This window comes from Zingiber officinale, chromosome 10B (genome assembly GCF_018446385.1).
Source record: "Zingiber officinale cultivar Zhangliang chromosome 10B, Zo_v1.1, whole genome shotgun sequence".
In the NCBI taxonomy this organism is placed as follows: domain Eukaryota; kingdom Viridiplantae; phylum Streptophyta; class Magnoliopsida; order Zingiberales; family Zingiberaceae; genus Zingiber; species Zingiber officinale.
The window spans coordinates 89,010,505-89,036,200 of NC_056005.1; positions in this window are offsets into that span (position 1 = coordinate 89,010,505).

Here is a 25,696-nt window from a genome sequence, read left to right on the forward strand (position 1 = left end):
TTAAGGCAATGGCTAAATCCACGTATAAATTAGAAAATAAAAATACCAAATTAGAAAATGAAATTTTAGAAACAAAAAGAATTTTGGCAAAATCATGTCTTATAGAGCATTTAGATAAATTGAAAATTGAAAATGAAAAACTAAAAGAAGAAATAGAAAGATTGAAAAAGTCTAATGGTTCAAATATTTCTACTTTTAGAAATTATAGAGGACTAAACTGGTATTATAGATTTCACCAAAATCAAATTAGAAAAATATCAAAGGCCTATGTACCTAGAAAATATTTAATTAACCCTGTAGAAAGGAATCTCTATTGGGTTCCACAAACCTGTTTAATTTAAAATTAAAATTAGACTTAGCATTTTCAACAAGGAAATTAAACAACTAATTTCTTTATGAGGCTTTGTCTAAGGAAGTGGTTGTTGCTCCAATAACCAAGAAGGCCTAGTGCCTCGCCACGACTTGGAAGCCAAGTATCGAAATGAAAAGTTTAATTGACTAACTGAAAAAGCATTAATTTAATTTACTTAATGCTTTAAAAGAGTTATTCAATTTGTGTTAGAAAATATTTATTTAGAAATTTTTACCTTAGAATTTTTTTTTTATGAAAATTGACTTAGAAATTTTTTTTATTACCTTAGGATTTTTTTAAAAAAATTGCCTTAAATTTTTTTTAAAAAAAATTGACTAAGAATTTTTTTTATGATAACTGCCTTCAAAATTTTTTATGAAAATTAGAAAAAAAAAATTTGGAAATTGTTTTTAAGATTTGCCATAGAAATTTTTTTTCCTTAGAATTGTTTAAAGAACCCCTATTTTTTATGTGATCAAAGGGAGAGAAGGATGTTAAGTCGAGGGGGAGGTAATATATTTTGAAATATCTTTAGACTTATTTGCAATCAATTGCCAATTAACTGTTTTTATTGCATCTGTTTTACCCTAACTTAACTTGGGTTGCTCACATCAAAAAGGGGGAGATTGTTGGAACCCCAAGGTGCTTTGATGTGATCAAACAAGTTAAGTTAGGTCCTGCTTTGTCTAACCCTTGTGTCTAAGTGTGTAGGAGCTTAGGAACATAGGAAGTCGAGCGGAAGACGTGGCTAGCGAGAAAGATGGCACGAGAAAGAGCCGACACACTCGGTGCGTCCGAGGGACGAGGTGACCGCGGAAGAGTACACCGGTGGACGAAAAGAACATGCGCGGCGTTCGAGGGAAGAGAAATCAGGAATGAAGACTGCTCGAGGAGAAGGCCGGAACTTGGGTTCTGGTGAGCCCTATTCCGGATGGCCGAGATCACCCAAGATAGCAGAGCTGGAGCGAAAGACCCGGACCGAGATGAGCTGAACCAGAGAAGATGTTGACTTTTCTCGTCCGGGCGCCCGGACCCAGATTTTGACCAAGATCACGTCAAACGTGATCTGATCATTGGGCGATAAAATTTTATCCCCCCAGGGCGCCCGGAACCCCTTCGGGGTGCCCCGACCAGTGTTATAAATATAGCACTGATCTGCACAGTTAAATCAACTCACTTGTAATCAGTTTTCTCTGTGCTTTCATTTCTGTTCTTTTTATTTGTGCTGTCAACGCTGTAAAGAGGCTACTCCACCCGAAGGAGATCATCAGATACTGCGCTTACTTTCCTTGGATTAACAATCCCCTGATTGCAAACCAAGTAAATCTCTTGTGTCTGCTCTTTTCATTTAGTATATTCTTTTTATTATTACAAGTGTTTGTTAATTAGTTGAATATCCAAGAAAGGTTTGTGGTTTATTTTTGTAGGGCAATTCACCCCTCCCCTCTTGCCGGCCTCCAAAGGGACCAACAGGAATAACGCCGAAGGTGGAGAAACCTTACAAGATTTACAACTCTCATTCTCCAAAGTAAAAAGATCACACCCACTACAATGAAGAAGAAAAGAAGGATTACAAACTTGAAATGCTTCTTCCTTGCAGAGTGAAACTTGAAAGCATGGCGAGATGGAGAGCTTGAGCTTGAAACACTTGAGAGATCTTGAGCACTCGAGAGATTGATCACCCAAGAGCGATGGAATAGTGTATTTTCTTTTCTACTCATGTTGCTTTCTCTTATCGCTTTTTAAACGTCTTGAAAACTAGCCGTTTCTCACATAATCGTCGCCTTGAATCGATTGAGTTTATATTCCAATCGATTCACAAGTATCCGTTGGAGGTCATTGCATCAAGATCAACGATGTAGGTCATTCTGTTTGAACTTCAATCGATTGGGACATTTCTCTCAATCGATTAAATTTATCAATCGATTAACGAATCGATTCAGATGCAGAATCGTAGAATCACAAAAGCACTGTGAATCGATCGGTCGATCGATTGGTTTACTCCAATCGATCGATTGATCGATCCAGGACCCTTCTGTGCTTCGTGCAGAAGTTTTACCGATCGATCGGCCAATCGATTAGTTTACTCCAATCAATCGGCTGATCGATTCAGAATCATTCTGTTCTTCGCGTGAGCTTAGTCAATCGATCGGTTGATTGATCCAGAAACTCCTTGTATCACAGCCATGCGTTTCAATCGATTTACTAATCGATTGTTGGTTTCCCGATTGATCACAAGTGTATTAATACATATTTAATTTAACAAATACCTTATGTCAGATGAACACATGTTCCCCTGGACTTTCTTGCCTTGTATCCAGCCTTCTGACCTGCAAGGGTTTCTGTTGCCATGAATCCGGTCCTCGACCTTCTTTGACTTTTCTTACCTTACATCTAATCTTCCGACCTGCAAGGGTTTCTCTTGCCAAGAATCCGGTCCTTGACCTTCATGGACTTTTCTTGCCTTACATCCGGTTTTCCGACCTGCAAGGACTTCTCCTGCAAACTCACAATGCATGTTAGATCCAACGTATTAACTTAAATTCAAATATTTGTCAACACATTGAAACTTCCATGGCATGATTGCACCAACAATCTCCCCCTTTTTGATGTTTGACAATCTATTTAAGTTTAGGCTAATTTCCAATACACCATAATAATAAAATGGTAAATAGTGATTGTGACTACGCATGAAATTCATCTGAATTAAGCATAAGCAGTACTAGCAACACATATATAACTGAGCATGAATTTCCTTTTTAATCAAATTAAGCATAAACTTTAAACGTATATCTCCCCCTTTACCAAATATCAAAAAGAAACTAGAAATACTCCCCCTCAATGGGTGCATTAAGCAAACACAATAGACCCGAGGGGTACGCCCCCTGAACCAAAAGACAATAGGGTAATCATGCAAACCATAGACTAAAAATCATAACTAAAAACAGTAGAGTCACAAAACATATGTCCAACAAGTCATATTATGGATACAAAACACGAAATGGTGGCGAAGATGCACACCACAGACTAAGAGGCACACACAAAAAAATATCCATACAGGAAGGAGACACTATGAGTCAGAAAGGAACATAAAACTCAATCATGTCGCCCTCAGAAGGAGCAGGAGGATCAGCAGGAGCAGCAGGACTCCGGGAAGCATCAGAAACAGGGGGTACATCAGCTGCCGGAGGAGGGGGCGGAGAAGAGCGGCTTGATATTCAAGAGCGTACTAGCTTGGTCAAAGAATCAACGCTCATCCATAAAGTGGCAATCTCGGCGCGCATCCCAGCAATAGCCATGGACAGCTCCTCAAAGTGAGTGTCCATGGTATCCTCAAGCGTCTGAATCTGAGTAGCCACAACAGGTCCTGGAGAAGTAGGCGTCTCAACATCTGCCTCTGGATCAGCAGCCTCCGGAGTCGGCGCTTGTCCTGCCCCCCTAGGTCGATCTCGTGGTCCCTCACCAAGAGCACGCCGGTCAATCCATCGGACGCCATTCGACCCAGCCTCAATGCCAGTCTTCGTGAAAAATCGTGCAGAGATGCGGGAGTGCAAAACTGTCATATATTGTAGCTTCCCCCGGGATACATCTACATGCATGGACTCTAACCAGTCGGTAATGATATTGCCAAAAGGCATATGAACTATCTGCTGCACAGGCTGAGTGAAATGGATGATGCAGTGAAAGATGTTCAAAGCAATGTTGACATCAAGGTGGTGTCGCATGACATACAGTAAAAACATGTAAGAGGGTCTGAGAAGGGCCAAGGCACGGGAGACGATAGGCAGAAGACAGTTAATAACGATTTTGAATAAGGCGTTGTCCAGGGCAGATAATTCAAGGGAGGAGAAGGTGGTGATATGTGCATTTAGACCATCTGGACGGGGGCGGCCAAAAAGAGTCTGATGCATGGAATCAATGGTGATATGCTCAAATGGCGGAGGCAAAAGATCTGGCAGGGTAGGGTAAAACACGAGATCATTCATCGACTGTCGACGCCCTAAAAATTGCTGAAGAATCGGATAAGAGAAATCCAAGATGTGCTTGGCAACACGAGTGCGATAAAGAACTCCATCCGAGGTATGCAAGTTGTTATAGAATTCGGAGACAAGTCCGGGATTGACACTTCGTTCACAATAGACAATGGAGGAAAGTCGGTAATGCTCTATTAAGGAGAACACTTCAAAGCAAGAGTCATGATAAAATTTTCGATCAATGGAACGAGGGGGAATCAATTTGAAAGTGTTTTGGTTAAAAGCTTGCTGCAAGGCAGCATTTGGAAAATGCTGATCAATGGGAGGCTGAGGGCGGGATTGCAGCCGAGACGAACCCTCACCTGACTCTCCAACCTTTTGTTTCTTCCTAAAAGATAGAAGGAAAAAAGAGATGCCCAAGGCACAGATAACACAATGCAAGAATGCCCAATGCAAAGATCATAATGTCGTGCATATGATGCATGAATGAAATGCACAAACAAACACAGTAAGATTAGCCACAGTTAGATCATAACAACAAAGGTTAGAGAGAAAGGAAAGACGACATTAGAGTTACCTAGGGTTTGGATTCAGCATCGTGAGGATACGAGGAGGACAGTGACCGCGAGCCCTGTTCGCCAAGAGGAGGAGAGCGGAAGTGGGAGAGTGGAAAAAAGGGCACTCGGTGCCGGAGAAGACTGTCAGAGAGGACGACCGACGAGGGTGGGTGTATCGCTGGAGAAATCGCCCAAGTTAGGGCACGGGCCGAGTCGAGAGAGAGAAAGCTGGGAGTGTGAGGAGACCTAGGTCAACAGTGCTTTTAAGTCGAATTTTGAATTCTCCACTCGATCGGTGGATCGATTGAGAGCAAGTGAATCGATCGACCGATCGATTCAAGGAGTGTCTATACGATTCAGACATGCAGCTCAATCGATCGGGTGATCGATTGATGCGTGCTGAATCGATCCAACGATCGATTCGGCGACGTTCTGTGGGAGAAATAGCAGCGTCCCAATCGATTGACCAATCGATTGGGATTCTGCTGCAGATTTGAATATTTTCAGAGTGAATTTAAAAAAAAATGCATGAATAATTTTACACAAAGCCAAAAAATCATGAAATGATGGGTAGACACTACAACTGTCTATTATGATCAGGGAAAAAGAAGTGTTGATGAAATTTATTCTTGTGGCCGAAGATTGACACGTAATTGGAAATCATCTAAAATGTCAATAATTTTTGTAAGTTCATATCTAACGACATAATAGTCACGCTTATCCAAACACATCCTTCAACAGGATTTTTCAAAAATGAGTTTGATATGTATTTCAAAATAGAAATTTTCAATCATAATCTTTGGGCTAAATGTACATGGATTGTGCAGTTGCTTTTTCTATGATTGGACAAATGAATGTTTCATATGAAAGTCACTTTTCTTGACCAAAATAATGCATCATAACAAGCATTATGACCAAGAAAAATGCCTCTAACCTCTCACCCCCATCTAAATCATACCAAGAGGACAATCCTATATTTTTGTGAGAGGCAAAATTAAGGTTAAGAGAACTTAAAGAACTTTACCTATGAAGTGATCATAGAGGATATGATCTAATCAATATAACACATTCCCAATTCTCTTCTAAGAAAATTAAATTCAACTTCGGGAAGAGACTTAGTGAAGATATCGGCTAAATTTGATTTTGACTCAATATAATTTAAAACGATGGCACCTCGAGTTACATGATCACGGATAAAACGATGTTTAACCTCTATGTGCTTTGTTCTTGAATGATGGACGAAATTTTTGATCAAGTTGATTGTACTCACATTATCACAAAGAACTTGAACATTGTTGTAGGTAAGTTTATAGTCCTCTAGAGTATGAGTCATCCACAATAATTGTGATACACACTCTCCCATGGTAATATATTCCGCTTTGGTTGTGGAGAGAGCTACACAATGTTATTTTCTACTTGGCCAACTTACTAAAGAGGATCCTAGAAGTTGGCAACTACCACTAGTACTTTTGCGATCCAGTTTGCATCCTGCATAATCAGAATCGGTATATCCCACTAGGTCAAAAGTTTCGATTCTAGGATACCAAAGGCCAACATTTTGAGTTCCCTTGAGATATCGGAGAATTCACTTAATGGAGCTCAAATGTGACTCCTTGGAACAAGATTGATACCTTGTACATATACCCACGACAAAAAGTATATTGGGTCTACTAGCCGTGAGATAAAGAAGACTTCCTATAGCACTACGATACAACTTGGAGTCAACTTCTTTTCCCTCAATATCTTTATCCAATTTAGTACTAGTGGCCATGGGAATAGATATTTCCTTTGCATTTTCCATTTCAAACTTCTTAAATAGCTCTTTGACATATTTAGATTGATGAATGTAAATGCCCTCTTTGGTTTGCTTAATTTGTAAACCTAGGAAAAATGTCAACTCGCCAACCAAACTCATTTCAAACTCTCTCTCCATGTGATTAATGAATTTATTTAAAAATTCTTTATTTGTGGAACCACAAATAATGTCATCTGCATATACTTAGGCCACAAACATATCATTACTACTATTTTTTAAGAATAATGTGGGATCAATTTTCCCTTTATGAAACCCTTTTGATACTAAAAATATTGATAATCATTCATACCAAGCTCGGGGAGCCTGTTTTAGCCCATATAAGGCCTTTTTAAGTTTATATACATGGTTTGGACATTCCAAATTTTCAAATCCTGGCGGTTTCTCAACATATACCTCTTCTTTTATAACACTATTTGAAAATATTGATTTTACATCCATTTGGTACAACTTGAACCCCTTATGGGCGGCAAAGGCCAACATCATCCTAATAGACTCCAATCTTGCTACGGGTGCATAAGTTTCATCATAATCTAACCCTTCTACTTGATTGGAACCCCTAGCAACTAATCTAGCTTTATTTCTCACAACCATTCCCTTATCATCAAGTTTATTTCTAAAAACCCATTTTGTATCAATAATTGATTTGTTGGTAAGTCTAGGAACTATATCCCAAACTTGACTTCTCTCAAATTGAGATAGTTCATCTTGCATTGCTAAAATCCAATCCAGATCAAACAAGGCATCATCAATGGTTTTTGGCTCTATTTGAGATATTAAGGCTACTTGACTTCCTTCATTTCTAAAGTAAGATCGAGTTCTTACTCCTTGAGTGATGTCTCCTACTACTTGATCTAAGGGATGATTTACATGAATCCTAGTAGGTCTTGATTCTTGATTTGTTACAATTTCGGGTTCAAGTGGCAAAGTGTCAATTTTCTCACCATCACTCTTTTGGTTTTCTTCCCCTTGATCATTTACTTCGTTTAGTGTTAGTTTCTCTAACTCAAATTGTAATTCTTCATCGTTTGCTCTTATAGGGTTCAAAGGATGATTTTCTTCAAATACAACATTTAGTGATTCTTCAACTAATTTTGATCTTTTGTTGTAAATTCGATACGCCTTGCTATGACTTGAGTAATCTACAAGAATACCCTCATCCGCCTTGGCGGAAATTTTTTTCAAATGATCTTTAGTATTTAGAATATAAACCTTACATCCAAAAACTCTAAGATGCTTAATGGTAGGTGGTTTATCAAACTACAACTCATGAGGTGTTTTTCCTAGAAACCTATATATTAAAGTTAGATTTTGGACATAACAAGCCGTATTAATTGCTTCAGCCCATAGGAAACTATGAAGTGAATATTCATTTAACATGCTCCTAGCGGCCTCTTGTAAAACCCTATTTTTCCTCTCAACAACTCCATTTTGTTGAGGAGTCCTAGGGTTGGAAAATGCATGTTTATAACCTTTTTCCATACAAAAACTTGTGAATCTATCATTTTTAAATTCACCTTTATGATCATTTCTTATTTTGTTTATCTTATGATTCTTTTCATTTTCTACTTTATTACAAAAAGTAATCAAGGTATCTAGAGTTTGATCCTTATGTTTCAAGAAAAACACCCATGTATACCTAGTGTAATCATCCACAATCACGAAGCAATATCTACTACCATTTAAATAAATATACCTATTACTATCAAACAAATCCATATGAATGAGCTCCAAAGCATTTGAAGTACTTACAACGTTTTTACCTTTATGAGTAGCTTTGGTTTGCTTACCTATTTGACATGCATCACACATTTTGTCTTTTTGAAACTTCAACTTTGGCAATCCTTGCACCAACTCCTTCTTTGAAAGTCTTTTGATATTCCTCATGTTGGTGTGAGCAAGTCTCCAGTGTCAAAGCCAAGTCTCCTCCTCTTTAGACATGAGGCACTTAGCAAACACATTAGTAGCACCAAATAGTTCAACTTGATAAATATTTTCTCTTCTATGGCCTATGAGGATGTTAGGGTTTAGTTCACTATGCTTGATTAGGTATTGAGATGAGTTGAACTCAACTCCATAACCCGAATCACATAGTTGACTAACACTTAGAAGATTAAAGACCATGCCTTTCACTAATAACACATTTTTTAACACAAATTTTTTCAAAAATTATAATATCTCCTATTCCTATGACTTTTAATTCACCACTATTACCAAAGGAAACGGTACCTTTACTTTTGTGTCTAAATGATAAGATTTTTGAAGAGTCCCCCGCCATGTGCTTAGAGCATCCACTATCTACGAACCATGTTGTTGGATGCTCCCCCTTGACGCATGCCTGTTTAAACACGATGAACCAAATATTTTGGTACCCAAACTTTGGGTCCGGTAGCATCAATAACAAATTGCTTGGGTACCCAAGCTTGAACAAACTTAACCCTTGAAGCATGATTTCTACTAATTAGAGACATGAATTTAATTTCCTTATGTTGTGATTTAAAACCTAATCCCGCTTTGTTGTACACACCCCTTCGCGCTCATAGAATCATGTCTAAATATTTTGAGCTTGAAGTAAACTTTTCTAGAACACCTCTAAGATCATCAACTTGTAATTTCAAAGATGCATTTTCCTTTTTAAGATCATCAAATTCATTTGTGTCATTTTCATGAAGCATGCAAATTTCACATGGCACAATTTCATTCTTAAGTGATTTCAATTCATTTTGCAATTTTTTTACCTTTCCTTTTGATTTAGCTAGTGCATTAGTTAAGCATGCAATGGTGACATAATTTTATCAAGCTTGGGAGAAATTACCTCATTATCACTAGATGATGACTCACTTGAAGATTCCACATCCTCCCCATGACTATCTTCATCTTCACTATCTTCAACATGGCTTAAAGCCATGAGAGTCATGTGCTTTGAGCTCTTCCTTTCATCTTCTTCCGATGAGCTTGAAGATGAGTCATCCCATGTGGCTTTCAAAGCCTTCTTCTTTTTCTTGATCTTTTCTTCTTGCTTCTTCAATTTTGGACACTCTGTTTTGTAGTGCCCCTTTTTCTCGCATTCATAGCAAATTACATCAGTCTTAATCTTAGAATCCACAAGAGATTTACCTTTTCTCTTTTCGTCATTGAAAATCTTCTTGACATCTTTCTTGTCAAACTTCCTTGAATGTCTCATCATTCTTCGAACAAAGTTTGCCATTTCACTTAATGATAGCTCTTCATCACTATCACTATCTTACTCAGATTCTGAAGATGACTCCTTCTTCTCCTTGTGCTTCTTTTTACTTTTTTCACCTGCAACCAACGCTATACCTTTCTCTTTGTGGCTTGTGTTAGCTTGCTCATGCAATTCAAGTTCACAAAGTAATTCATCCAATTTCACTATTGACAAATCCTTAGAAACTTTATAGGCATCCACCATGGATGACCATAATAAATTTCTTAGGAAAGATTTTAAGGCATACCTTATGAGATCCCGGTTCTCCACACTCTCTCTAACTGAATGGAGACCATTTAAGACTTCCTTGAATCTCCCATGTAGTGAACTTACCGTTTCTCCATCCTTCATTGTGAAATTCTGAAGTTGATTTATTAAGAGATCTCTCTTTGCAATTCTTGAATCCTTGGTGCCTTCATTTAGCTCAATGAGCTTATCCCATAAATCCTTGGCACTCTTAAAAGGTCCAACCTTGTTGAGTTGTTCCAAACTCAACCCACACTGAAGAGTCACAATCGCCTTAGCATTTGCTTGAGCCTTCATTTTTTGTTCAACGGTCCACCTTAATGATTCAAGCATTTTTCCATTTTCGGTTGGCGCCGTGAATCCCTCCGTGATTGAGAACCACATATCAATTTCGGTCATGAGATAGTACTCCATCCGACTCTTCCAATAAGCGAAGCTGCTGCCTTCATAGAACGGTGGTCGTGAAGTACTATGTCCCTCCTTCAATGACATCCTGTATCTCTTAACTTGTGCTTTCTTGGCGGTGAATCCTCAAAAGTAAATCAATGCTCTGATACCACTTGTTAGGATCGGTTGAGCTAGAGGGGGGGGGGGGGGTGAATGGCTCACTTCGTTTTCTTGACCGACTTGATTTTACGCAGCGGAAACTTGAAAGCAATGCTAATTCTTGTATTTACTTGGTATCCACCTCCTTAAGGAGGTGACTAGTCCAAGGATCCACACCACCGTCACTCTTCCACTATCAAACTTCTCCTTCTCGAAATAACACTGAAGGTGGAGAAACCTTACAAGATTTACAACTCTCCCTCTCCAAAGTAAAAAGATCACACCCACTACAATGAAGAAGAAAAGAAGGATTATAAACTTGAAATGCTTCTTCCTTGCAGAGTGAAACTTGAAAGCGTGGCGAGATGGAGAGCTTGATCTTGAAACACTTGAGAGATCTTGAGCACTCGAGAGATTGATCACCCAAGAGCAATGGAATAGTGTATTTTCTTTTCTGCTCATGTTGCTTTCTCTTACCGCTTTTTAAACGTCTTGAAAACTAGCCGTTTCTCACATAATCGTCACCTTGAATCGATTGAGTTTATATTCCAATCATTTCACAAGTATCCGTTGGATGCCATCGTGTCAAGATCAACGATGTAGATCATTCTGTTCTAACTTCAATCGATAGGGGCATTTCTCTCAATCGATTGAATTTATCAATCGATTAACGAATCGATTCAGACGTAGAATCGTAGAATCACAGAATCGCAGAAGCTCTGTGAATCGATCGGCTGATCGATTCAGGAGGATTCTGTGCATAGCGTAGAAGTTTCTTCAATCGATCAACTGATCGATTGGTCTACTCAAATCAATCGGTTGATTTGTCCAGGACCCTTCTGTGTTTCGCGCAGAAGTTTTACCGATCGATCGGCTGATCGATTCAGAATCATTCTGTTCTTCGCACGAGCTTAGTTAATTGATTGGTCGATCGATTGGTTTCCTCCAATCGATCGGTTGATCGATCCAAGAACTCCCTGTATCACAGCCATGCGTCTCAATTGATTTACCAATCGATTGCTGGTTTCTCGATTGATCACAAGTGTATTAATACATATTTAATTTAACAAATACCTCATGTCAGATGAACGCTTGTTCCCCTGGACTTTCCTGCCTTGCATCCAGCCTTCTGACCTGTAAGGGTTTCTCTTGCCAAGAATCCGGTCCTCGACCTTCTTGGACTTTTCTTGCCTTATATCCAGTCTTCCGACCTGCAAGGATTTCTCTTGCCAAGAATCCGGTCCTCAACCTTCTTGGACTTTTCTTGCCTTACATCCGGTCTTCCGACCTGCAAGGATTTCTCTTGCAAACTCACAATGCATGTTAGATCCAACATATTAACCTAAACTTAAATATTTGTCAACACATTGAAACTTTCAGAGCATAATTGCACAAACAGTTTTCAAAGAACAACAACACATTGGTACTGATATTGAAAGAATAGATACACGTTGGCGTTGGTATTGAAAGAATAGTAGCATGTTGGTGCTAGTATTAAAATAACAGTAGCAACTTGATGGTGGTATTGAAACAACAATAGCACATTGGTGGTGGTATTGAGAGAACAACGCCATATTTGTGCTAGTATTGAAAGAACAATGCCACGTTGGTGCTAGTATTTAAAAAATAGCAGCACATAGTTGATTTTCTTTCAAAAATCACTACTAACATGCTGCTGATCATTCAATACCAGCACCAACATATTGTTGCTCGATTTTGAAAGAAACTCAGCACAAAACCACCACAATTGTGCTAGTTTTAAAAGAAAACCAACACACTGTTAATCGACGTCACTTTCAAAACCAGCATTTTAAAGATAACCAACACAAGGTGGTATTAGTCTTTCAAAATGGTGTATTTCAGCTCTTGATAAACTAACATGGAATGTGTCATTAAGACACATGAGTAGAAAAAGGAAAGGAGGGAGATGAGCAGTATAGGTTGGACGAAAACCCTAACTCACTCCACTCGAGCTAATCGCTAAAGAAGATGACCTGACTCTAGGGTTTAACATGGGGGAAGAGAGGAGCGGGATAAGAGAGAAAGAGGGTTTAGGGGTTTGATTTTGAAAACCAGCAAAGGGACGAAGAGAAGGGAAGAGAGAGATCCAAAATATGTCCGCACGTTTTGAAGAAAAGGAGAAAATGCTGAATTTTTATCAGCGTTAGTAGGCCACGTTGTTTGTCGCCCACAAAGTCCTATATAGAGTGTGCAGGGTAACAAAATTATATATATATATATATATGGAGAGAGAGAGAGAGAGAGAGATGCAAGTATGCACACTCGTTTGATGCACACTCTTGAGTGACCCTCACAGGTTAGGGAGCTTGAAGCCACTATCATGTGCCTCTGTAATGACTCAATTTTCCCTATTTTGAGTTCTAAATGTCCTTAAAAATATTTGGAAATGCTTTTAAAATATTCTAGAGATATTTAGGAATTTTTAGAGTATTTTTATGTAATTTTTGGACTTCGTTTGGTATTTCTACCAAGAGGAAGAAGTTAAAAAAATAAAATAAAATAAAATAAAAAATAAATGTGTTGAAGCCGGGTTTCGAACCCACGACCTCGGACCTGAACCAAATTCTGCCAGCCAACCGGTCTGCAACCTTTTTGTGAACAAATAGGAACTTAATTGATCTTAAGTCAGAATTAACCTTAAGCCATAAAAGGAAACGAATATACCAAAATAAGGGGCTGAGGCAAGATTCGAACTAGCGATCTTCGACTCAGCCAAGCCTCTATCTGCCCAGGCTGACCAAGTGAGCAAGCAATTGTTTCTTGAAGGAAACCGAAACCAGTAGTAGTTAAGCGATATTTTTGGAACCGAAAATAACCCTAGTATAAGAAAAGAAATTTAGGTTTTTATTTTCGGAAAATCTAAATTTCCTCTCAAAATCTTCTTCTCTCTCGCGAACGGCGACGGCGGCGGCGACTCCACTGTTCGGGAGGAGAAGGCGACGGAGCTAGGCCTTTTTCCGGCCAGTCTTCACTCAGTCGTGACCCTCTCGTCGTGGGGAGCTTGCGGACGCAAAGAAGCCGTCGGGATCTTCATCTCTCCGCAAACCCTAGAAGCTGTCGTCGGTTGTAAGTTCAAGAAAAGCCTAAGGTAAGCTGCTTACTCGCCTGCAGTAGGAGTAGCTATCGAGTTTTTGGTGTTTTCTTTGTATTTTTATGGGTATGCCGTGTGAAAGGATTGAACTTTGAAATCCTGCCGTGAATTGAGGTTTCGGGATTGGTTTTCTTCCTTGCATGTATGCTGTTCAGGAATTCGAGTTTACTAAGAGTTTTTGAAACCCTTCCTTTGTTTTTGGAAGATTGTATAGAATCCAGGTTGTTGCTTAGGGCTTGCTACCGTGAATCACCGTGCTGTTGCGTTTGAGTTTGCTACCGTGAACCACAGTACTGTTGTGTTTGAGTTTGCTACCGTGAATCACAAAGGAAGGAAGTAAATGGGATAGTTTAAGCATGTGATTTGGATTTTCTTCAGACCTGGTAGATAGTAATTCAGTTTTTGAGTTAGGTTGCAATTAATTGGACATGTATAGTAGGTGTTAAGCATTTCAGATTCCTGCATCAAATATCTAGTTTCCTTGGAATTGCAGATTTAGTTCTCTTTAGTTTTCCTTTTTGTTAACCTTGAATCTAAGTATAGGTTTTCAGTTTCAGATTTAGTTTCGTATGCTTTCTTAATTAGTTGGAACAATCCTTATATTTAGCATACCAGTTTAGATCTTTTTGTGCCATTAATGGGCACGAACAACCCTATGTTTAGTATTTTCAGTTTAGATCTTTTTGTGCCATTAATGGGCACGAACAACCTTATGTTTAGCATTTTCTGTTTAGACCTTTTTGTGCTATTTAGAGGGCATGAACAACCTTTAATCTAAATACATAGTATTAGTTTTCATTGCTATTTTAACAAACATGATCAACCCTATTATTAACATTACAGTTTTAGTTACTTCGTTACTTTAACAAGCATAAACAACTACTCCCTAAGTGTATGTAGTTTTTTTAGGAATGCAGATTTTTCTTCTTTGATTTATTTCTGCTACAGCATGCCTAAAGATTTCAGTTTTGTATTCCTTGGTTTTAAATCTGTTGTAGCATGTTAGAATAGGCTAGTATTTTACTTGAACAAGTATAAGAAAGATAAAGAAAAGAAAGAAAAAGGCCAAGGCCTTAAGTAGATCCCAAAATCAAGACTTTAGGGATTTTTGGCACATAAGGTGCCTATTAAAATGTCAAGACATTTAAAGAAGAAGTAATAAAAGATAATAAGTATTTTACTTTAAAGAGGCTAGTACCCGACTTCCAAGGTTGTCGTTAAACAAATCCAGGTGACCAATTCCAAGGTCTTGGCCCTAGTAAGACCAAGGTCTTTACCCTCGTAGGACTGATGATTAGCTACCACAGTTTCTATTAGGGAGCGCGCATTGGTACTAAGCCTGAGCCCAAGAAAGAAGTTGATTATTATTTTTAAGTATTAAAGTATAAGTTTTTTAATCAAGAAGAACTTTATTATTGTTTTGAAATAATAAAGTATAAGTTTTGGACCAAATGAAACAAGTTTCACATATGTTTAGAATCAGTAAGTTTAGTTCTTTTGAATTCTAGCATGCGGTAATAGTTTTGTTTGTTTCCTGATTTGATATTTAGCATGATTAGCTCTATTTTCCAGCATGCAGTTTTATCCATGCATAGCATGATTAGCTATTAGAATTACATGAGTAGATTCCTTAGCTTTTCTTTGCTATTAGTTTGACATGAGCAGATATTTTTGTGCTGTACTTTCTTAGAGAGCATATAGTTTCTAGATCTTTCTGTATATATGCATATTCGTGTTTTTGTGAGTTAGATAGCGCTTACTAAGCAAATTTTGCTTATAGACTGCACTTCCTCCTACTGCAGATAAAGGAAAAGCTAAAGTATGAAAGGAAGGCGACAAGGTGGTGGTGATGAAGGTGTGTGATGGCTGGACTATGGGGAGATCAAAAGTTTGCTAGGGAATTGTCAAGACCTTTCTATTTAGAGTTCTTTTTGGTTTTTCCTTAAACGTTATTATGAGGTTGAGACTGTAATTGGGTTTATTCTGTACTTGTAGGCTGATATGTCCTATTGTTGGAGTTATATACTTGTTTACTATTGTTAGAATAGTTTCCTTTGAGTTATTGTGTTATTATTACTGCGTGGTTGTGGAAAAAAATGTGTTCCAGCCGCCTGTGGCTGAATATATATTATTTGTATTGTTGATTTGGTCATCGGTACAGGGGAGAATCTGTCGAAATTTTTCGGTAAGGATTCCTCGTAGTTAAGTAGCGTACCGGTTAAGTAGAGTTAGTAGTTAGGTAACGTCCACTTTTAGAGTAGTAGTAGTAGTGTAGAAGGTGGGTCATTACAGTTGGTATCAGAGTAGTCCCCATTCTCCAGCATCACACATCAGCACCATCTTTGCCGTCTTCAAGTAAGAAAGTATTTAAGTTTTTCTTTTATGCTTTCTTTATTATTTGCAGTATAGAGTAATTGCTTATATGCGCTTTAGTAAGATAGAAGTTTTGTTTCTCTTTATTCATACATATGTATGTTTAGAAAGGATTATGTTTAGAAAGGATAGAGAATATATCAAGTCTTTCTTTTTCTTGCATAACTAGATGTCAAGAAGAGGACGTCCCCGTACCGCTCGTACTGAGGGCCGAGCTCAGGAGAACGAGGAGCCTAGAGCAGCTGAACCAAATCTCTCTGAAGTTGTTGCTCAACTCCAGAGACAAGTAGCAGAGCAGCAACAAGTGATCGTCAATCTGATGGCGAATCAGCAACCAGTCCCTCCCACTCCTCCAACAATTAACGTGGAGACTCCAGTGGTGACTGAGGTTCCACCAGCTGTCCTGGAAGTCCCCACAGCACCTAGAAGACAAGAAGCATATCTGATACAGTGGCCGAAACTGAAGCAGAGAGTTTCTCAGGCACGACTGAGCCCTGGGATGCTCAGGCTTGGTTTAAGACACTGGAGAGCACCATGGAGCATCTTGACTGGCCAGAAGTCGAGAAGGTCAAGTGTGCTTCATTTTGCCTATCTGGAGATGCTCGTATGTGGTGGGAGAGAGTTAAAAGCAAGAGAGCAGTCAATCAGATGAGCTGGGCTGACTTTGAAGCAGAGTTTTATGAAGAATTCTTCCGCCAGCGGATCACCAATAAGCATTATGAGGAGTTCATAGAATTCAGACAAGGTGACCTGTCAGTGGAAGAAGCAGTAAAGAAATTCAATAGGATAGCTCGTCTCTGCCCATAGCTAGTAAGCACAGAGAAGGAACAAGTCAGACTGATGCTCAGGATGCTGAGGCCAGTGATAGCACTTAATGTGAGTAGTGGAGCTCATCAGCCTCAGAATGGCGAAGAGCTGGTCAGCAGAGCATTAGTTGCTGAGCACTATCTGGACAGCGTCAGAGCACAACGAGCGCAGCATAAGCCAGTCAAGATCGAAGACAAGACAGCTGGGAGTTAGAAACCTCAGGCAAATAAGCAGAACTGGAAAGGCAAAGGTAACAAAAGAAAGCAGTGGAACTCAGGAGGTAACCAGAAAGGAGGACCAGCAAATAAGCAGATCAAGTTCCCTCTTTATCCTAAATGTGGGAGAACACATCTAGGAGCTTGTCTTTTGGGTAAGACTGGATGCTATTCATGTGGGCAAGAAGGACACATGGCTAAAGAATGCCCTAACAAGCTCAAAGCACCTCAATCACAACCAATAGAATATGGAGGCAAACCTCAACTACATATATGCCTGCAACTCTGGAAGGACCTCAGATCAGTCAAGGAAGGTTGGAAGCCCCACCAGTTCCAGCCAGTGCCAGAGTATTCTCCCTCACTAAAGAAGAAGCTGCTAGTGCCTCGACAGTCGTAACAGGTCAAGTAGTTATTTTTCAGCATTTAGCTACTGCACTATTTGATACTGGAGCGACCCATTCTTTTGTATCAGTACCATTTGCAAAAGAATTACATGTACCTACAAAAAGCATGAACTCTAAGTTCATGACGACCCTACCTTCTAGGGAAGTCATGGAATCCAACCAGTGGTTTCGGGCGGTACCAGTCAGAATTTCAGATCGTGAGCTATGTATAGATCTGGTAGTCCTCGCAATGCAGGATTTTGATATCATTTTGGGTATGAATTTCCTCAGCAAGTATAGTGCTTCAGTGGACTGCCGCAGAAGGAAAGTGATCTTTAGTCCAAAAGGTGAACCATCCTTTGAGTTCACAGGGGTGTCGAAGAGGAAGACCCAGAAGTTCCTCTCTTCTCTCACAGCTCACCAGATGTTAGCTAAAGGGTGTGCTGGTTTTCTTGCACACATTGTGAGTACAGAAGAACAAGAAACACCCAAGCAGGAGGAAGTTCGGGTAGTCTGTGAGTATCCAGAGGTATTCCCAGAAGAGCTACCTGGACTACCTCCCAACAGAGAAGTGGAGTTTGAGATTGAACTGATTCCTAGTACCGGTCCAATTTCAAAAGCTCCATACCGCATGTCTCCAGCAGAGCTGAAAGAACTACAAGAACAACTTCAGGAGCTGCTTGACAAAGGCTTCATCCGCCCTAGTCATTCACCATGGGGAGCTCCCGTGTTGTTCGTCAAGAAGAAGGACGGATCTATGTGGATGTGCATAGATTATAGAGCTTTGAATCAAGTGACAATCAAGAACAAGTACCCCCTTCCCAGGATCGACGACTTATTTGATCAGTTGAGAGGGGCGACGGTATTCTCAAAGATAGACTTGCGCTCTGGGTACCATCAGCTAAAAGTGAAGGAAAGAGACATACCCAGAACGGCTTTCAGGACCAGATACGGACACTACGAGTTCGTAGTCATGCCTTTTGGTGTGACTAATGCACCTGTAGTTTTCATGGATCTGATGAACAGAGTGTTCAGAGAATACCTTGACAAATTTGTCATTGTGTTCATCGACGACATTCTAATTTATTCCAGAACCCCAGAGGAGCATGACACACACTTGAGGATAGTACTGCAGACTCTTCAGCAAAAGCAGCTTTAAGTTAAATTCTCAAAGTGCGAGTTCTGGTTAGATCAGGTGGCATTTCTTGGTCACATAATTTCTAAAGAAGGCATTCAAGTGGATCCAGCCAAAATAGAAGCAGTCAACAACTGGAGTAGACCCAAGAACGCTAGGGAGATCAGAAGTTTTCTTGGTTTAGCTGGGTACTACAGGAAATTCGTGGAGGATTTTTCCAGGATAGCCTCTCCACTAACAGCCCTCACCAGAAAGAACAGGAAGTTTGAATGGTCAGATAAATGTGAGCAGAGTTTCCAAGAGCTCAAGAAGAGACTGACCAGTGCTCCTATCCTGACAGTTCCAGAAAGTGACAGGAGTTTTGACATCTACAGTGATGCTTCCAAGATGGGTATAGGAGCTGTACTCATACAGGAAGGAAAAGTGATAGCTTATACTTCCAGACAACTCAAAGATTATGAAAAGAACTACCCCACTCATGATCTTGAGCTTGCTGCTGTGGTCTTTGCACTAAAACTCTGGCGACATTATTTGTATGGCGTTCAGTGTAGAATTTTCACAGACCATCAGAGTCTTAAGTACTTCTTCACTCAGAAGGATTTAAACATGAGACAACGTAGGTGGCTAGAGTTGGTCAAAGATTATAACTGTGAAATCCTCTACCACCCAGGCAAAGCTAATAAAGTGGCAGATGCACTAAGCAGAAAATCCACTGCATCCCTGATGTCTCTGTCATCATTAGCCCTGCCACTGCAGAAGGAGTTGTCAGATTTTGGAATGGAAATTATTTATGGGCAACTCTCTGCATTGACCTTAGAGTCAACCCTACTTGAGGATATACAGAGAAAGCAAAGTGAAGATCCAGATATCCAAAAGATCAAGCAAGGGATACAAGAAGAAGGAAATTCGGAGTTTCGAGTATCAGACAGTGGAATTCTTTATCAGGGGAGCCGCCTTTGTGTTCCCAATGATGAAGAGCTGAGAAAGAAAATTTTAGAAGAAGCTCATAGTACACCTTATCCCATGCATCCTGGTTCTACCAAGATGTATCAAGACGTGAAATAGAGATTCTGGTGGTCTGGACTCAAAAGAGATGTAGCTAAATATGTCAGTACCTGCCTGACATGTCAGAGGATCAAAGCAGAACACCAGAGACCAGGAGGAGTTCTACAGCCTCTTCCTATACCAGAGTGGAAGTGGGAAGACATATCCATGGACTTCATAACAGGTCTCCCAAGAACCATAAATGGATATGATGCGATATGGGTGATAGTGGACAGATTGACCAAGTCTGCTCATTTTCTAGCCATCAAGGTGTCCCATTCTATAGAGCAGTTGGCACAGTTGTATGTTAAAGAGGTGATCAGACTTCACGGAGTTCCTAAATCTATTGTTTCTGATAGAGATGGGCGTTTCTCCTCTCACTTCTGGGAATGTGTTCAGACTGCATTAGGCACCAAACTCAAGTTCAGCACAGCCTTCCATCCTCAGACTGATGGACAGACTGAACGAGTAAATCAGATTCTAGAAGATATGCTCAGAGTTTGTGCACTAGATTTCAAAGGAAGTTGGTGCAAGTATCTATGCTTAGCTGAATTTGCCTACAACAATAGCTATCAGGCCACCATCAAGATGGCACCTTATGAGGCACTGTATGGCAGGAAGTGCAGATCACCCATTTGCTGGCAAGAAGTAGGTGAGAGAAAAGAAATGAAAGTAGAACTGGGCATTCAGACAGAATTGATAGATGAGACTACCCAGGCTATCCAGAAGATTAGACAGAGGATTGAGACTGCCCAGAGTAGACAGAAGAGTTATGCTGACACACGCCGTAGGCCACTTAAATTCCAAGTAGGGGATTCAGTCTTTCTCAAGGTCGCTCCTATGAAGGGAGTGATGAGATTTGACAAGAAGGACAAATTAAGTCCTCGTTATGTAGGACCTTACCTGATCACAGAAAGGATTGGGAAAGTAGCTTACAAGCTGGATTTACAACAGGACATGTCGGCAATACACAATGTATTTCATGTCTCCATGCTAAAGAAGTGTCTCCACGACCCTAGCCAAGTGATTCAGCCTCAGTCAGTGCAGATCCAAGAGGATCTTAGTTATGAGAGCAGACCTATACAGATAATGGACAGAGCAGTCAAGAGATTGAGAAACAAAGAAGTACCACTAGTGAAAGTCATCTGGCAGAACCAGAAACACGAGGAAGTCACTTGGGAGCGTGAGGACAGTATGAGACAGAAATATCTAGAACTATTCTAAGTTCGAGGACGAACTTTTTATAAGGTATAGGGAATTGTAACGACCTAATTTTCCCTATTTTGAGTTCTAAATATCCTTAAAAATATTTGGAAATGCTTTTAAAATATTCTAGAGATATTTAGGAATTTTTAGAGTATTTTTATGTAATTTTTGGAGTTCGTTTGATATTTTTACCAAGAGGAAGAAGTTAAAAAAATAAAATAAAATAAAATAAAAAATAAATGTGTTGAAGCCGAGTTTCGAACCCACGACCTCGGACCTGAACCAAATTCTGCCAGCCAACCAGTCTGCAACCTTTTTGTGAGCAAATAGAAACTTAATTGATCTTAAGTCAGAATTAACCTTAAGCCATAAAAGGAAACGAAAATACCAAAATAAGGGGCTGAGGCAAGATTCGAACTAGCAATCTTCGACTCAGCCAAGCCTTTATCTGCCCAGGCTGACCAAGTGAGCAAGCAACTGTTTCTTGAAGGAAACCGAACCAGTAGTAGTTAAGCGATATTTTTGGAACCAAAAATAACCCTAGTATAAGAAAAGAAATTTAGGTTTTTATTTTCGGAAAATCTAAATTTCCTCTCAAAATCTTCTTCTCTCTCACGAAGGGCGACGGCGGCGGCGATTCCACTGTTCGGGCGGAGAAGGCGACGGAGCTAGGCCTTTTTCCGGCCGGTCTTCACTCAGTCGTGACCCTCTCATCGTGGGGAGCTCGCGGACGCAAAGAAGCCGCCGGGATCTTCATCTCTCCGCAAACCCTAGAAGCTGCCGTCAGTTGTAAGTTCAAGAAAAGCCTAAGGTAAGCTGCTTACTCGCCTGCAGTAGGAGTAGCTATCAAGTTTTTGGTGTTTTCTTTGTATTTTTATGGGTATGCCGTGTGAAAGGATTGAACTTTGAAATCCTGCCGTGAATTGAGGTTTCGGGATTGGTTTTCTTCCTTGCATGTATGCTGTTCAGGAATTCGAGTTTACTAAGAGTTTTTGAAACCCTTCCTTTGTTTTTGGAAGATTGTATAGAATCCAGGTTGTTGCTTAGGGCTTGCTACCATGAATCACCGTGCTGTTGCGTTTGAGTTTGCTACCGTGAACCACAGTACTGTTGTGTTTGAGTTTGCTACCGTGAATCACAAAGGAAGGAAGTAAATGGGATAGTTTAAGCATGTGATTTGGATTTTCTTCAGACCTGGTAGATAGTAATTCAGTTTTTGAGTTAGGTTGCAATTAATTGGACATGTACAGTAGGTGTTAAGCATTTCAGATTCCTGCATCAAATATCTAGTTTCCTTGGAATTGCAGATTTAGTTCTCTTTAGTTTTCCTTTTTGTTAACCTTGAATCTAAGTATAGGTTTTCAGTTTCAGATTTAGTTTCGTATGCTTTCTTAATTAGTTGGAACAATCCTTATATTTAGCATACCAGTTTAGATCTTTTTGTGCCATTAATGGGCACGAACAGCCCTATGTTTAGTATTTTCAGTTTAGATCTTTTTGTGCCATTAATGGGAACGAACAGCCTTATGTTTAGCATTTTCTGTTTAGACCTTTTTGTGCTATTTAGAGGGCACGAACAACCTTTAATCTAAATACATAGTATTAGTTTTCATTGCTATTTTAACAAACATGATCAGCCCTATTATTAGCATTGCAGTTTTAGTTACTTCGTTACTTTAACAAGCATAAACAACTACTCCCTAAGTGTATGTAGTTTTTTTAGGAATGCAGATTTTTCTTCTTTGATTTATTTCTGCTGTAGCATGCCTAAAGATTTCAGTTTTATATTCCTTGGTTTTAAATATGTTATAGCATGTTAGAATAGACTAGTATTTTACTTGACCAAGTATAAGAAAGATAAAGAAAAGAAAGAAAAAGGCCAAGGCCTTAAGTAGATCCTAAAGTCAAGACTTTATAGATTTTTGGCACACAAGGTGCCTATTAAAATGTCAAGACATTTAAAGAAGAAGTAATAAAAGATAATAAGTATTTTACTTTAAAGAGGCTAGTACCCGACTTCCAAGGTTGTCGTTAAACAAATCTAGGTGACCAATTCCAAGGTCTTGGCCCTAGTAAGACCAAGGTCTTTACCCTCGTAGGACTGATGATTAGCTACCACAGTTTCTATTAGGGAGCGTACATTAGTACTAAGCCTGGGCCCAAGAAAGAAGTTGATTATTATTTTTAAGTATTAAAGTATAAGTTTTTTAATCAAGAAAATTTTTTTTATTGTTTTGAAGTAATAAAGTATAAGTTTTGGACCAAATGAAACAAGTTTCACATATGCTTAGAATCAGTAAGTTTAGTTCTTTTGAATTCTAGCATGCGGTAATAGTTTTGTTTGTTTCCTGATTTGATATTTAGCATGATTAGCTCTATTTTCCAGCATGCAGTTTTATCCATGCATAGCATGATTAGCTATTAGAATTACATGAGTAGATTCCTTAGCTTTTCTTTGCTATTAGTTTGACATGAACAGATATTTTTGTGCTGTACTTTCTTAGAGAGCATATAGTTTCTAGATCTTTCTGTATACATGCATATTCGTGTTTTTGTGAGTTAGATAGCGCTTACTAAGCAAATTTTGCTTATAGACTGCACTTCCTCCTACTGCAGATAAAGGAAAAGCTAAAGTATGAAAGGAAGGCGACAAGGTGGTGGTGATGAAGGTGTGTGATGGTTGGACTTTGGGGAGATCAAAAGTTTGCTAGGGAATTGTCAAGACCTTTCTATTTAGAGTTCTTTTTTGTTTTTCCTTAAACGTTGATCCTGTCCGAATGTCGAATCAACGGACGCTGGGCACGTGGCGCTTCCGGCTGCTTGCAAAATGATGGAGGAAGGCTGTTCGGAAGTCCTTGAAGCTAGTGATGGATCCGTCCGGCAACCTCCGGAACCACCGTTGAGCCGATCCCGAGAGAGTGGTAAGAAAAACTTGGCACTTTACTCCATTTGTGTATTGATGGAGAGTGGCTGTGTTATCGAACTTACCCAGATGATCATCCGGGTCGGTTGTCCCATTGTACTCGCCGATCGTCGGAGGCACGTAGTGCTTGGGCAGAGGGTCTTGTAGAATAGCCTCCGAAAATTGGCGATTGATCCGCTCGGGAGATGCGTCCGCTCGGGGGGCTTTCCCTTTTCTGTTGTCTCGTCTTGGTATTTCATCCGAAGATGATCCCCGCTCTCGATTAGTTGCTAAGGCTTCAGGAGGAGTGCGGAATATAAACGTCCGAGCGGAAGACCGTCAAGCTCCGACGTTAAATATCGAGAGACGAGCCGGCGTCTATAAACGTCCGAGCGGAAGACCGTCGAGCTCCGACGTTAAATATCGAGAGACGAGCCGGCGTCTATAAACGTCCGGGCGGAAGACCGTCGAGCTCCGACGTTAAATATCGAGAGACGAGCCGGCGTCTATAAACGTCCGAGCGGAAGACCGTCGAGCTCCGACGTTAAATATCGCGAGACGAGCCGGCGTCTATAAACGTCCGAGCGGAAGACCGTCGAGCTCCGACGTTAAATATCGAGAGACGAGCCGGCGTCTATAAACGTCCGAGCGGAAGACCGTCGAGCTCCGACGTTAAATATCGAGAGACGAGCTGGCGTCTATAAACGTCCGAGCGGAAGACCGTCGAGCTCCGACGTTAAATATCGAGAGACGAGCCGGCGTCTATAAACGTCCGAGCGGAAGACCGTCGAGCTCCGACGTTAAATATCGAGAGATGAGTCGGCGTCTATAAACGTCCGAGCGGAAGACCGTCGAGCTCCGACGTTAAATATCGAGAGATGAGCCGGCGTCTATAAACGTCCGAGCGGAAGACCGTCGAGCTCCGACGTTAAATATCGAGAGATGAGCCGGCGTCTATAAACGTCCGAGCGGAAGACCGTCGAGCTCCGACGTTAAATATCGAGAGACGAGCCGGCGTCTATAAATGTCCGAGCGGGAAAAAAAAAAAGGGAGACTGCAAGAAGTTCGCCAATATCGTTCGACCGACTTGACGTTCCGCTCGGCTCAAGGCCCAAAGGTTCTTGTCAGCTTATAGTGAGCGATCCTTGCTAGCAAAGCGGAATGTTACGCGTCCGGAATATTTGCCCGAGTGGAAGGGCATTGCCAAGTACTTCACAAAAATGCCTTTCGAATGCCATAGGTGTGATAATAGGCGAGCGGGCAACACACATATTAATTAGCAAAAGGACAAAGTGCAAAAAGATAGAGTGCGCAAAAAGAAAGCATTACATTAAAAATAAAATCTCAGGTCGGGCGGCCTAAGTACAAAAGGAATCATATTTAGCCGAGTGGCTAAATTACAAAATTTACTCGATATAATCGTAGAGGGTCTTGGGGATGTTATCTAGGAGCGCCACCTGATCGCCGGCCGGAATATTGGTGGACTCCGGAAGAAGGCCCTTCGACTTCAGATAGGTCATAGTGGTAGTCATGGCCAAGTCGAAGGCTGAGTACATCCGCTCGCAGATTTTCTCCGAGAATTCAGGCGATCGGATGTAGCTCTGTCGTAGAGCGGCGACTCGGCTCGGCTCGGCATCTTGATATTCTTTGAAAGCCGCCTGGTAGCCTGTGAGGGCCTCGTTCAGATTCTTAAGCTTTTCCGCGTCGGCCGAGCGGCCCGCCTTCTCCCTGTCGAGCTGTTCTGTCAACTCCTTTATCTTCAACTCCAGGCCCCGAGCCTCAACGTTCTTCTTCTCCAGATCGGA